The sequence below is a fragment of the Oncorhynchus clarkii genome, chromosome 3 (genome assembly GCF_045791955.1).
Source record: "Oncorhynchus clarkii lewisi isolate Uvic-CL-2024 chromosome 3, UVic_Ocla_1.0, whole genome shotgun sequence".
Taxonomy (NCBI): domain Eukaryota; kingdom Metazoa; phylum Chordata; class Actinopteri; order Salmoniformes; family Salmonidae; genus Oncorhynchus; species Oncorhynchus clarkii.
Window position 1 is genome coordinate 56,402,251 of NC_092149.1, and position 14,559 is coordinate 56,416,809.

A 14,559-nucleotide genomic window follows, 5' to 3' on the forward strand; every position below is an offset into this window, starting at 1 on the left:
GGGGCATTTAAACCCTGAACGATGGCTTTTTATTTTATTTAACCCCTATTTTACCAGGTAAGTTTACTGAGAACACATTCTCATTTACAGAAACGGCCTCGGGATTAGTTACAGGGGAGAGGAATGGGGATGAATGAGCCAATTGGAAGTTGGGGATGATTAGGTAGCCATGATGGTATGAGGGTCAGATTAGGAATTTAGCCAGGACAACAGGGTTAGCAGGGTCTTTAGTGACCACAGAGAGTCAGAACACCCGTTTAATGTCCTATCCAAAAGACGGCACCCAATCACTGCCTTGGGATATTTTTTTAAATTAAAGAATGCCTCTTATTTGCCATCCAACACCACTTCCAGCAGCATCTGGTCTCCAGGGACCAACCAAGACCAGCTCTGCTTAGCTTCAGAGGCAAGCCAGTAGTGGGATCCAGGGTGGTATGCTGCTGGCCACAATCAATCGCATGCAAGCAACAATGCAGCTACAGTGCCTTCAGAAAGTATTCTAACCCTTTGATTTATTCCATATTTTGTGTTACAGCCTGAATTATCTCACCCATCTACACACAACACCCCACAACGCTAAAGTGAAAACATGTTTTTAGTAATGTTTTGAAATGTTTTGAAACTGAAATACAGAAATATCCCATGTACGTAAGTACACAGCCCTGAGTCATACTTTGTAGAGTCACCTTTGGCAGCACTTACAACTGTGAATCTTTCTGTGTAAGTCTCAAAGAGCTTTCCACACCTGGATTGTGCAACATTTGCCCATTATTCTTTTCAAAATTCTTCAAGCTCTGTCAAATTGGTTGTTGATCATTGCTAGACAACCATTTTCAGATCTTTCAGGTAGACTTAAGTCAAAACTGTAACTAGGCCACTCAGGAACATTCACTATCTTCTTGGTAAGCAACTCCAGTGTAGATTTGGCCTTTTTATTTAGTTTATTTTCCTGCTGAAAGGGGAATTAATCTCCCAGTGTCTGGTGGAAAGCAGACTGATAAAAACATGAGCTGGCACACACCCAGAGAAAACTATTTTATGTGTAGATGTTGACTAACAGCGAATAAACAAAAAGCTAAAAAAATAAAGAGAGTCACACACTCTATATATAAACTCCCAGTCATTTATTGGGTAAATCACCAAAGTTTTGGCATCACTGTGCCTTCTTCAGGGTAAGTAGGCTGAACCAGGTTTTCCTCTAGGATTTTGTCTGTGCTTAGCTACATTCTGTTTCTTTTTTATCTTGAAAAACTCCCCAGTACTTAACGATTACAAGCATATCCATAACATGATGCAGTCACCACTATGCTTGAAAATATGGAGAGTGATACTCAGTAATGCATTGTATTCTATTTGCCCAAAATATAACACTTTGTATTCAGGTCGAAAAGTGAATTGCTTTGCCACATTTATTTTACTTTAGTGCCTTGTTGCAAACAGGATGCCTGTTTTGGATTTTTTAAATTCAGTACAGGCTTCCTTCTTTTCACTCTGAGAATTAGGTTAGTATTGTGGGGTAACTACAATGTTGTTGATCCATCCTCAGTTTTCTCCTATCACAGCCATTCAACTTTGTAACTGTTTTAAAGTCACATTGGCCTCATGGTGAAATCCCTGAGCGATTTCCTTCCTCTCTGGCGACTGAGTTAGGAAGGACGCCTGTATCTTCGTAGTGACTGGGTTAATTGACACAAAGTGTAATTAATAACTTCAGCATGCACAAAGGGATATTATGTCTGCATTTCTTTTCATCTACCAATAGGTGCCCTTCTTTGCGAGTCATTGGAAAACCTCCCTGGTCTTTGTGGTTGAATCTGTCTTTGACATTCACTTGTCGACTGATGGACCTTACAGATAATTGTATGTGTGGTACAGAGATGAGGTATTCATGCAAAAATCATGTTAAAAACTGTTATTGCACACAGAGTCCATGCAACTTGTTATGTGACTTGTTAAGCACATTTTTAGGATTGCCATAACAAAGGGTTTGAACACCTACTGACTCAAGACATTTCAGGTTAGATTTTTTAAAATAATTTATAAAAATTGAAAAAATATAATTCCACTTTGACATTATGGAGTGTTGTGTGTTCGCCAGCGACAAAAATGCGGGCTCTAAAACAACAAAATGTGGAAAATGTAAATGGGTGTGAATGCACCGTAATTTGGCAAGTCTTGTTAGCTAGCTAACTAGGTTGTTATATATGCTGGTTGTTAGCTGATATGTGTATAATTGTAAGGGACAATTCATGTTTATGGACAAGCCAGCATTCTTGATTCATCAGCCTCTGAGGCTTCTAATAAATCTGATCAGCCTGCCAGGAATAGAGCTCACTCACTCTGGATGATATGCATCAGCCTATAACACGCTGACAACTAATCCTCCTGTCAGGAGCTGTGCCTACAAAGCAGCATCCTGACATCAGCTTCTGAGACTGCCATTGAATGTAATCAACCTGTCAGGAATGGAGCTCACCCACTGTATATGTACATATTATCCACAAAACATGAAGTTCACCAGGATCAGTCAAAAGTTTGGACACACCTACTCATTCCAATGTTTTTTGTATTTTTTTTACTATTTTTTACATAGTAGAATAATACTGAATACATCAACACTATGAAATAACACATATGGAATCATGTAGTAACCAAAAAAGTGTTAAACAAATCAAAATATATTTTATATTTGAGATTCTTCAGTCACCACCATTTGCCTTGATGACAGCTTTGCACACTCTTGGCATTCTCTCAACCAGTTTCATGAGGTAGTCATCTGGAATGCATTTTAATTAACAGGTGTGCCTTGTTAAAAGTTAATTTGTGGAATTTCTTTCCTTCTTAAATGCATTTGAGCCAATCAGTTGTGCTGTGACAAGGTAGGGGTGGTATACAGAAGATAGCCCTATATGGTAAAAGACCAAGTCCATATTATGTCAAGAACAGAGAGAAAGAGAAATGACAGTCCACCATTACTTTAAGACATGAAGCTCAGTCAATCCAGAACATTTCTTCAAGTGTAGTAACAAAAACCATCAAGCTCTATGATGGAACTGGCTCTCATGAGGACCACCAGAGGAAAGAAAGACCCAGAGGTACCTCTGCTGCAGAGGATAAGTTCATTAGAGTTAACTGCACCTCAAATTGCATCCCAAATAAATGCTTCACAGAGTTCAAGTAACAGACACATTTCAACATCAACTGTCCAGAGGAGACCGCATGAATTTTTTTATTTATTTATTTCACCTTTATTTAACCAGGTAGGCAAGTTGAGAACAAGTTCTCATTTACAATTGCGACCTGGCCAAGATAAAGCAAAGCAGTTCGACACATACAACGACACAGAGTTACACATGGAGTAAAATAAACATACAGTCAATAATACAGTATAAACAAGTCTATATACGATGTGAGCAAATGAGGTGAGATAGGGGAGGTAAAGGCAAAAAAGGCCATGGTGGCAAAGTAAATACAATATAGCAAGTAAAACACTGGAATGGTAGGTTTGCAATGGAAGAATGTGCAAAGTAGAAATAAAAATAATGGGGTGCAAAGGAGCAAAATAAATAAATTAATTAAATACAGTAGGGAAAGAGGTAGTTGTTTGGGCTAAATTATAGGTGGGCTATGTACAGGTGCAGTAATCTGTGAGCTGCTCTGACAGCTGGTGCTTAAAGCTAGTGAGGGAGATAAGTGTTTCCAGTTTCAGAGATTTTTGTAGTTCGTTCCAGTCATTGGCAGCAGAGAACTGGAAGGAGAGGCGGCCAAAGAAATAATTGGTTTTGGGGGTGACTAGAGAGATATACCTGCTGGAGCGTGTGCTACAGGTGGGAGATGCTATGGTGACCAGCGAGCTGAGATAAGGGGGACTTTACCTAGCAGGGTCTTGTAGATGACATGGAGCCAGTGGGTTTGGCGACGAGTATGAAGCGAGGGCCAGCCAACGAGAGCGTACAGGTCGCAATGGTGGGTAGTATATGGGGCTTTGGTGACAAAACAGATTGCACTGTGATAGACTGCATCCAATTTGTTGAGTAGGGTATTGGAGGCTATTTTGTAAATGACATCGCCAAAGTCGAGGATTGGTAGGATGGTCAGTTTTACAAGGGTATGTTTGGCAGCATGAGTGAAGGATGCTTTGTTGCGAAATAGGAAGCCAATTCTAGATTTAACTTTGGATTGGAGATGTTTGATATGGGTCTGGAAGGAGAGTTTACAGTCTAACCAGACACCTAAGTATTTGTAGTTGTCCACGTATTCTAAGTCAGAGCCGTCCAGAGTAGTGATGTTGGACAGGCGGGCAGGTGCAGGTAGCGATCGGTTGAAGAGCATGCATTTAGTTTTACTTGTATTTAAGAGCAATTGGAGGCCACGGAAGGAGAGTTGTATGGCATTGAAGCTTGCCTGGAGGGTTGTTAACACAGTGTCCAAAGAAGGGCCAGAAGTATACAGAATGGTGTCGTCTGCGTAGATGTGGATCAGAGACTCACCAGCAGCAAGAGCGACCTCATTGATGTATACAGAGAAGAGAGTCGGTCCAAGAATTGAACCCTTTGGCACCCCCATAGAGACTGGCAGAGGTCTGGACAGCAGACCCTCCGATTTGACACACTGAACTCTATCAGAGAAGTAGTTGGTGAACCAGGCGAGGCAATCATTTGAGAAACCAAGGCTGTCGAGTCTGCCGATGAGGATGTGGTGATTGACAGAGTCGAAAACCTTGGCCATATCAATGAATACGGCTGCACAGTAATGTTTCTTATCGATGGCGGTTAAGATATCGTTTAGGACCTTGAGCGTGGCTGAGGTGCACCCATGACCAGCTCTGAACCCAGATTGCATAGCAGAGAAGGTATGGTGAGATTCGAAATGGTCGGTAATCTGTTTGTTGACTTGGCTTTCGAAGACCTTAGAAAGGCATGGTAGGATAGATATAGGTCTGTAGCAGTTTGGGTCAAAAGTGTCCCCCCCTTTGAAGAGGGGGATGACCGCAGCTGCTTTCCAATCTTTGGGAATCCCAGACGACACCTAAGAGAGGTTGAACAGGCTAGTAATAGGGGTGGCAACAATTTCTGCAGATCATTTTAGAAAGAAAGGGTCCAGATTGTCTAGCCCGGCTGATTTGTAGGGGTCCAGATTTTGCAGCTCTTTCAGAACATCAGCTGAACGGATTTGGGAGAAGGATAAATGGGGAAGGCTTGGGCGAGTTGCTGTGGGGGGTGCAGTGCTGTTGACCGGGGTAGGAGTAGCCAGGTGAAAAGCATGGCCAGCCGTAGAAAAATGCTTATTGAAATTCTCAATTATGGTGGATTTATCAGTGGTGACAGTGTTTCCTATCTTCAGTGCAGTGGGCAGCTGGGAGGAGGTGTTCTTATTCTCCATGGACTTTACAGTGTCCCAGAACTTTTTTGAGTTAGTGTTGCAGGAAGCAAATTTCTGCTTGAAAAAGCTAGCCTTGGCTTTTCTAACTGCCTGTGTATAATGGTTTCTAGCTTCCCTGAACAGCTGCATATCACGGGGGCTGTTCGATGCTAATGCAGAACGCCATAGGATTTTTTTGTGTTGGTTAAGGGCAGTCAAGTCTGGGGAGAACCAAGGGCTATATCTGTTCCTGGTTCAACATTTCTTGAATGGGGCATGTTTATTTAAGATGGTTAGGAAGGCATTTAAAAAAAATATCCAGGCATCCTCTACTGACGGGATGAGATCAATATCCTTCCAGGATACCCCGGGCCAGGTCGAATAGAAAGGCCTGCTCGCTGAAGTGTTTCAGGGAGCGTTTGACAGTGATGAGTGGAGGTCGTTTGACTGCTGACCCATTACGGATGCAGGCAATGAGGCAGTGATCGCTGAGATCTTGGTTGAAGACAGCAGAGGTGTATTTAGAGGGCAAGTTGGTTAGGATGATATCTATGAGGGTGCCCGTGTTTAAGGCTTTGGGGAGGTACCTGGTAGGTTCATTGATAATTTGTGTGAGATTGAGGGCATCAAGTTTAGATTGTAGGATGGCTGGGGTGTTAAGCATGTTCCAGTTTAGGTCGCCTAGCAGCATGAGCTCTGAAGATAGATGGGGGGCAATCAGTTCACATATGGTGTCCAGAGCACAGCTGGGGGCAGAGGGTGGTCTATAGCAGGCGGCAACGGTGAGAGACTTGTTTTTAGAGAGGTGGATTTTTAAAAGTAGAAGTTCAAATTGTTTGGGTACAGACCTGGATAGTAGGACAGAACTCTGCAGGATATCTTTGCAGTAGATTGCAACACCGCCCCCTTTGGCAGTTCTATCTTGTCTGAAAAGGTTGTAGTTTGGGATTAAAATTTCAGAATTTTTGGTGGTCTTCCTAAGCCAGGATTCAGACACAGCTAGAACATCCGGGTTGGCAGAGTGTGCTAAAGCAGTGAATAGAACAAACTTAGGGAGGAGGCTTCTAATGTTAACATGCATGAAACCAAGGCTATTACGGTTACAGAAGTCGTCAAAAGAGAGCGCCTGGGGAATAGGAGTGGAGCTAGGCACTGCAGGGCCTGGATTCACCTCTACATCGCCAGAGGAACAGAGGAGGAGTAGAATAAGGGTACGGCTAAAAGCAATAAGAATTGGTCGTCTAGAACGTCTGGAACAGAGAGTAAAAGGAGGTTTCTGGGGGCAATAAAATAGCATCAAGGTATAATGTACAGACAAAGGTATGGTAGGATGTGAATACAGTCGAGGTAAACCTAGGTATTGAGTGATGAAGAGAGAGATATTGTCTCTAGAAACATTATTGAAACCAGGAGATGTCATTGCATGTGTGGGTGGTGGAGCTAATAGGTTGGATAAGGTGTAGTGAGCAGGACTAGAGGCTCTACAGTGAAATAAGCCAATAAACACTAACCAGAACAGCAATGGACAAGGCATATTGACATTAAGGAGAGGCATGCTTAGTCGAGTGATCAAAAGGGTCCAGTGAGTAGAGAGGTTGGTTGGGGGTCACGGCGATTTAGATAGCTAGCCAGGCCATCGGTAGCAAGCTAGCATAGGATGGAGGTCTGTTATTAGATTAGTGGGGTTCCGTGTGGTAGAGGGGATTCATCCAAATCACACAACAAAAAAAAACAATATATATAGTTATAGAGGCCCAAGAAGAAAATAAAAAAAATATTTAAAAAACTATAAAAAATACAATAAAATAAAATAATAATTATAATAATAAAAATAAATAAATAAATTGTCCGATTGTCTATTCAGATAGCAGCCGATAAGACAGCTAACGGTTAGCGGGCCGCAGATTTGGCGTTCAGGTAACGTCGCGACGGAGGAGCCAGCCAGATAACTCCTTCCGGTAGATAACGTCGGCAGTCCAGTTGTGAAGGCCCGGTGGGGCTCCGCGTAGGCAGTAAAATGGGTCCGGATAGGTGATTGTAGCCCAGGAGTGATTGATGGAACTCTTCAGCTGGCTAGCTCCGGAATAAATGATGTTTGCTCCGGAACCGACGAAAGCCGATAGTCACACGGATAGCAGCTGTGAGATGCAGGTCTGAATGTCCAGAGTTAGCGGTTGAAATCCAGGGACATGGAGAGAAAAATTGGTCCGGTATGTTCCGTTTCGAGCCGCGCTGCGCCGTACAAAACTGGCGATAGATTTTTGAGCTAAAGGATAGCTGATGACCACAAACCGTGGTTAGCTGAATACTAACGATTAGCCAGTAAAGAAGCTAACTAGCTTCTGATTAGCTTCTGATTAGCTTCTGGATTAGCTTCTGGCTAGCTGCTGGCTAGCTGCTGGCTAGCTCCTGGCTAGCTTCTGGCTAGTTTCTGGCTAGCTTCTTGGAGGATTACAGATTTGAGGTAAATAATACTTTTTTTATAAATATAAATTGGTGAGGCGGGTTGCAGGAGAGTGTTTTGAAGATGAGTTTATGGAAAATTTAAAAAAAATATATATAAAAAGGTATGTGAAAAAAGTTGTAAATATATATATATATATACGGGACACGACAAGACGAGGACAAAAGACGTCTGAACTGCTATGCCATCTTGGAATCAGAATGAATCAGGACATCATGGTTGAATTGCTGCAAAGAAACCATTACTAAAGGACACCAATAATAAGAAGAGACTTGCTTCGGCCAAGAAACACGAGCAATGAACTTTAGACCGGTGGAAATCTGTCCTTTGGTCTGATGAGTCCAAATTTGAGATTTTTGGTTCTGTGTCTTTGTGAGACGAAGAGTAGGTGAACGGATTATCTCTCCATGTGTGGTTCCCACCATGCAGCATGGAGGAGGACATATTATGGTGTGGGGGTGCTTTGCTGGTGACACTGTCACTGTCAGTGATTTCTTTAGATTTCAAGGCACACTTAAGCAGCATGGCTACCAAAGCACTCTACAGCGATACGCCATGCTATCTGGTTTGCGCTTAGAGAGACTCTCATTTGTTTTTCAACAGGACAATGGCCCAACACACCTTCAGGCTATTTGACCAAGAAGGAAAGTGAATGAGGGTTGCATCAGATGACCTGGCCTCCACAATCACCTGACCTCAACCCAATTGAGATGGTTTGGGATGAGTTGAACCGCAGACTGAAGGAAAAGCAGCCAACAAGTGTCAGCATGTGTGGGAACTCCTTCAAGACTGTTGGAAAAGAATTCCAGGTGAAGCTGGTTGAGAGAATGCCAAGACTTTGCAAAGCTGTCATCAAGGCAAAGGGTGGCTACTTTGAAGAATCAAGAATATTGTCACGTTCTGACCTTAGTTCCTTTGATTTGTCTTTGTTTTAGTATGGTCAGGGCATGAGTTGGGTGGGTTGTCTATGTTCCAATTTCTATGTTGTGTTTTGCGTTTGGCCTGGTATGGTTCTCAGTCAGAGGCAGGTGTTGTTTATTGTCTCTGATCGAGACAACTAACGAGGTAGCCTTTCCCACTTGTGTTTCGTGGGTGTTTATTTTCTGTGTCTGTGTGTTCCACACGGAACTGTTTCGGTTAGTTATTTCACGTGTCGTTTATTGTTTTGTTTCAGTGTTCGCTTGTTTTATTAAAGAGCATTAACACGTACCACGCTGAGCATTGGTCCTCCGATCCTTACTACTCCTCTTCGTCAGAGGAGGAGGAAGACAGTCGTTACAAATATAAAATACTTTTAGATTTGTTTAACAATTTTTGGTTACCACATGATTCCGTATATGTTAATTCATAGTTTAGATGTCTTCACTATTATTCCACAATGTAGAAAATAGTAAAAATACAGAAAAACCTTTGAATGAGTAGCTGTGTCCAAACTTTTGACTGGTACTGTACATACACTGCTCAAAAAAATAAAGGGAACACTAATAACACATCCTAGATCTGAATGAATGAAATATTCTTATTAAATACTTTTTTCTTTACATAGTTGAATGTGCTGACAACAAAATCACACAAAAATTATCAGTGGAAATCAAATTTATCAACCCATGGAGGTCTGGATTTGGAGTCACACTCAAAATTAAAGTGGAAAACCACACTACAGGCTGATCCAACTTTGATGTAATGTCCTTAAAACAAGTCAAAATGAGGCTCAGTAGTGTGTGTGGCCTCCACATGCCTGTATGACCTCCCTACAACGCTTGGGCATGCTCCTGATGAGGTGGTGGATGGTCTCCTGAGGGATTTCCTCCCAGACCTGGACTAAAGCATCCGCCAACTCCTGGACAGTCTGTGGTGCAAGGTGGCGTTGGTGGATGGAGCGAGACATGATGTCCCAGATGTGCTCAATTGGATTCAGGTCTGGGGAACGGGCGGGCCAGTCCATAGCATCAATGCCTTCCTCTTGCAGGAACTGCTGACACACTCCAGCCACATGAGTCTAGCATTGTCTTGCATTAGGAGGAACCCAGGGCCAACCGCACCAGCATATGGTCTCACAAGGGGTCTGAGGATCTCATCTCGGTACCTAATGGCAGTCAGGCTACCTCTGGCGAGCACATGGAGGGCTGTGCGGCCGCCCAAAGAAATGCCACCCCACACCATGACTGACCCACCGCCAAACTGGTCATGCTGGAGGATGTTGCAGGCAGCAGAACGTTCTCCACGGCGTCTCCAGACTGTCACGTCTGTCACATGTGCTCAATCTGAACCTGCTTTCATCTGTGAAGAGCACAGGGCGCCAGTGGCGAATTTGCCAATCTTGGTGTTCTCTGGCAAATGCCAAACGTCCTGCACGGTGTTGGGCTGTAAGCACAACCCCCACCTGTGGACGTCGGGCCCTCATACAACCCTCATTGAGTCTGTTTCTGACCGTTTGAGCAGACACATGCACATTTGTGGCCTGCTGGAGGTCATTTTGCAGGGCTCTGGCAGTGCTCCTCCTGCTCCTCCTTGCACAAAGGCGGAGGTAGCGGTCCTGCTGCTAGGTTGTTGCCCTCCTACGGCCTCATCCACGTCTCCTGATGTACTGGCCTGTCTCTTGGTAGCGCCTCCATGCTCTGGACACTACGCTGACAGACACAGCAAACCTTCTTGCCACAGCTCGCATTGATGTGCCATCCTGGATGAGCTGCACTACCTGAGCCACTTGTGTGGGTTGTAGAGTCTCATGCTACCACTAGAGTGAAAGCACCGCCAGCATTCAAAAGTGACCAAAACATCAGCCAGGAAGCATAGGAACTGAGAAGTGGTCTGTGGTCACCACCTGCAGAACCACTCCTTTATTGGGGGTGTCTTGCTAATTGCCTATAATTTCCACCTGTTGTCTATTCCATTTGCACAACAGCATGTGACATTTATTGTCAATCAGTGTTGCTTCCTAAGTGGACAGTTTGATTTCAACGAAGTGTGATTGACTTGGAGTTACATTGTGTTGTTTAAGTGTTCCCTTTATTTTTTTGAGCAGTGTATATTAGTTACGCAAATTAACAACCAGCACAGATAACAAGCTATCTTGCTAGCTAGCTAACTAGCTAGCTAACAAAATTAGTAAGGTTAGCTGTGTTGTTCCTTGCATGCGATTGGCTGTGTTCTTGGGGCGGCAAACAGCCTTGGAGACATGGTTGCCTGCCAGGCATTGTTCATGGCTTAAATGCCACACATTGTGATCAAAGCAGTCAAGGGCTCTTTGATGAAGTGGTTATTGTGCATCTGAACAAATGAATTGATGATGTAAGGTACTTTGATTATCTCATGATCTCCACTAAATAACTTTTGTTATGCGCTGTGTTGAAACCATCGTGCCTCCATCTTGGCATTAGCCCACCATTGTAAAACATTTCTTCTTTCCTTATTTATTCTATTACAGATACTTTATTGTATACTTTTAAATTATTTTAGGTAACCTAAACATACAAAGGTGACTCGTTTCAGGAAACCCGGCTATGTCGCACTTCACTTCTTCATAAGAGTGTAATTTGAATGTAAAACATATTTTTTTAACAAAATGCATTTTTTGGCAGAAATGCCTTCTGGAACATGTGAACTTTCATGTGCCTTTATAGCAAACTTGTATTCCATCCATACATACGTATAAAATGGTTAAATACGGGCCTCGTTGGTTTTGCCACGGAAAAAGCCAAGAACCTTCATGCTAGCCATGATTGGCTGGGGTAATGGCTGGGCTGGACATGTCGGGAGATGAGTTTGGATTGGTCTGCCATGCAGTGTGCTTCTGTCTATAACGTGAGATGTTCAGCATATGTTGACAGTCGCCGTTTTTGATATAACGTTAGCCATCGAGAACTACAGAAGTATGCTACTTTTCTCAACAACATTGATGACGTGAATTTAGCAGGTGCTATAGACAGGTCAGTTGGAAAAAGTGATGGGCTACTTTTTTGCACACGCCACGGTCAGTGTGAACCGGAGTGACATGACACGATGATAAGATGTAGCTACAAACCAAACGGAGGTAAATGGTTCCAGTCTACCATGAAGCATTCCTCTGTGTTCACGGGTAAGAGTCTAGCTACATTTTCAGATGTTTATAATTTTGTCAGAAAGTCCTTTTTATTGCAAGTTAAAGCGTACTGTTTAGTTAGCAAGCAAACATTAGCTTGTTGGATCACTAGCTAACGTTACTTGCATGATCTGTGTTGTAATATTATTCAATTCCATTTGCATTGCTAGTTAGAGCCTAATGTAAGCTAGCTAACATTGAACCTAGTTTGTTAGCTTTAGCTACTTGCAGATTCATACTACAGCTACCTAACCAGCTACGTCTTAACAAAAGATTCCTCTTCAGCCGGAATATTACACAACCCACCAAATTAGCCAGGTGTATCTTTGGGTGATTACGGTCATCTATTGTATTTCATGAACATGTGTACAGTCATGACCAAATGTTTTGAGAATGACACAAATATGCATTTCCACAAAGTTTGCTGCTTCAGTGTCTTTAGATATTTTTGTCAGATGTTACTATGTATAATTACAAGCATTTCATAAGTGTCAAAGGCTTCTATTGACAATTACATGAAGTTGATGTAAAGAGTCAATATTTGCAGTGTTATTTTCAAGACCTCTGCAATCCACCCTGGCATGCTGTCAATTAACTTCTGGGCCACATCCTGACTGATGGCAGCCCATTCTTGCATATTCAATGCTTGGAGTTTGTCAGAATTTGTGGGGTTTTATTTGCCTCTTGAGGATTGACCACAAGTTCTCAATGGGATTAAGGTCTGGGGAGTTTCCTGGCCATGGACCCAAAATATCGATGTTTTGTTCCCCGGGCCACTTAGTTATCACTTTTTCCTTATGGCAAGGTGCTCCAGCTTGCAGGTAACCATGTTTGACAGAGGAAGAACAGTGATTCCAAGCACCACCCTCCTTTTGAAGCTTCCAGTCTGTTATTCGAACTCAATCAGCATGACAGAGTGATCTCCAGCCTTGTCCTCGTCAACATCCCTATGTTAACGAGAGAATCACTGACATGATGCCAAAATACTCAAGGGACATTTTCTCAAAAGTGGGGTTAAATGTTTTTCATCTTTCAAAGCAGAATTACTTTCCCATTGTTTGTCAAAGAACAAATTGTCACAAATAAAAAATGAAACAAATAGTAAGAAAACAAAAGTAAAAGTATACTTTTATTTAGATTACCGATGTTACTGTCTCCACTACAACAAAAACATACTAACATACATGTAATACAAACATTTAATTGAAATTCCATTCATTCCTCTGGAGGAATGCTCATAACAGGGGAATATCAAATCAAACTTTTTTTGTCACATGTGCCGAATACAACATGCGTAGACCATACACTGAAATGCTTACTTACAAGCCCTTAACCAACAGTGCAGTTCAAGAAAGAGAAAATATTTATTTCTATTAATTGTTCAGCAGTCTTATGTCTTGGGGGTAGAAGCTGCTAAGGAGCCTTTTGGTCCTAGACTTGGTGCTCCGGACCTGCTTGCCGTGCGGTAGCAGAGAGAACAGTCTGTGACTTGGGTGACTGGAGTCTTTGACAATTTTTTGAGCTTTCCTCTGACACCGCCTAGTATACAGGTCCTGGATGGCAGGAAGCTTGGCCCCAGTGATCTACTGGGGAGTACGCACTACCCTCTGTAGCACCTTATGGTCAGATGCCCGAGCAGTTACCATACCAGTCGGTGATGCAACCGATCAGGATGCTCTCGATGTAGCAGCTGTCGAATTTCTGAGGATCTGGGGAACCATGTCAAATATTTTCAGTCGCCTAAGGGGAAAAAGGTGTTGTTGTGCCCTCTTCACGACTGTCTTGGTGCGTTTGGACCATGATAGTTTGTTGGTGATGTGGACACCAAGAAACATGGATCTCTCAACCCGCTCCACTACAGCCCCATCGATGTTAATGGGGGCCTGTCAGCCCCACCTTTTCCTGTATTCCACGATCAGCTCCTTTGTCTTGCTCACATTGAGGGAGAGGTTGTTGTCCTGGCACCACACTGCCAGGTCTCTGACCTCCTCCCTATAGGCTGTTTCATCGCTGTCAGTGAACAGGCTGTTGTGTCTTCAGAAAACTTCATGTTGGTGTTGGAGTCGTGTTTGGCCACACGGTCGTGTGTGAACAAAGAGTACAGGAGGGGACTAAGCACACCCCTGAGGGACCTCAGTGTTGAGGATCAGCGTTACAGACGTGTTGTTGCCTACCCTTACCACCTGAGTCGGCCCGTCAGGAAGTCCAGGATCCAGTTGCAGAGGGAGGTGTTTTGTCACAGGGTCCTTAGCTTAGTGATGAGCTATGTGAGCACTATGGTGTTGAACGCTGAGCTGTAGTCAATGAACAGCATCCTCACATAGGTTTTTCATTTGTCCCAGTGGAAAAGGGCAGTGTGGAGTGTGATTGAGATTGCGTTATCTGTGGATCTGTTGGGGTGGTATGCGAATTGGAGTGGATCTTAGGTATCCGGGAGGATGCTGTTGATGTGAGCCATGACCAGCCTTTCAAAGCACTTAATGGCTACCAACGTGAGTGCTACGGGGCGGTAATCATTTAGGCAGGTTACTTACGCTTCCTTGGGCATATGTTTGTCTGCTTGAAGCATGTAGGTATTACAGACTCGGTCAGGGAGAGGTTGAAAATGTCAGTGAAGACACTTGCCAGTTGTTCCGCGCATGCTTTGAGTACA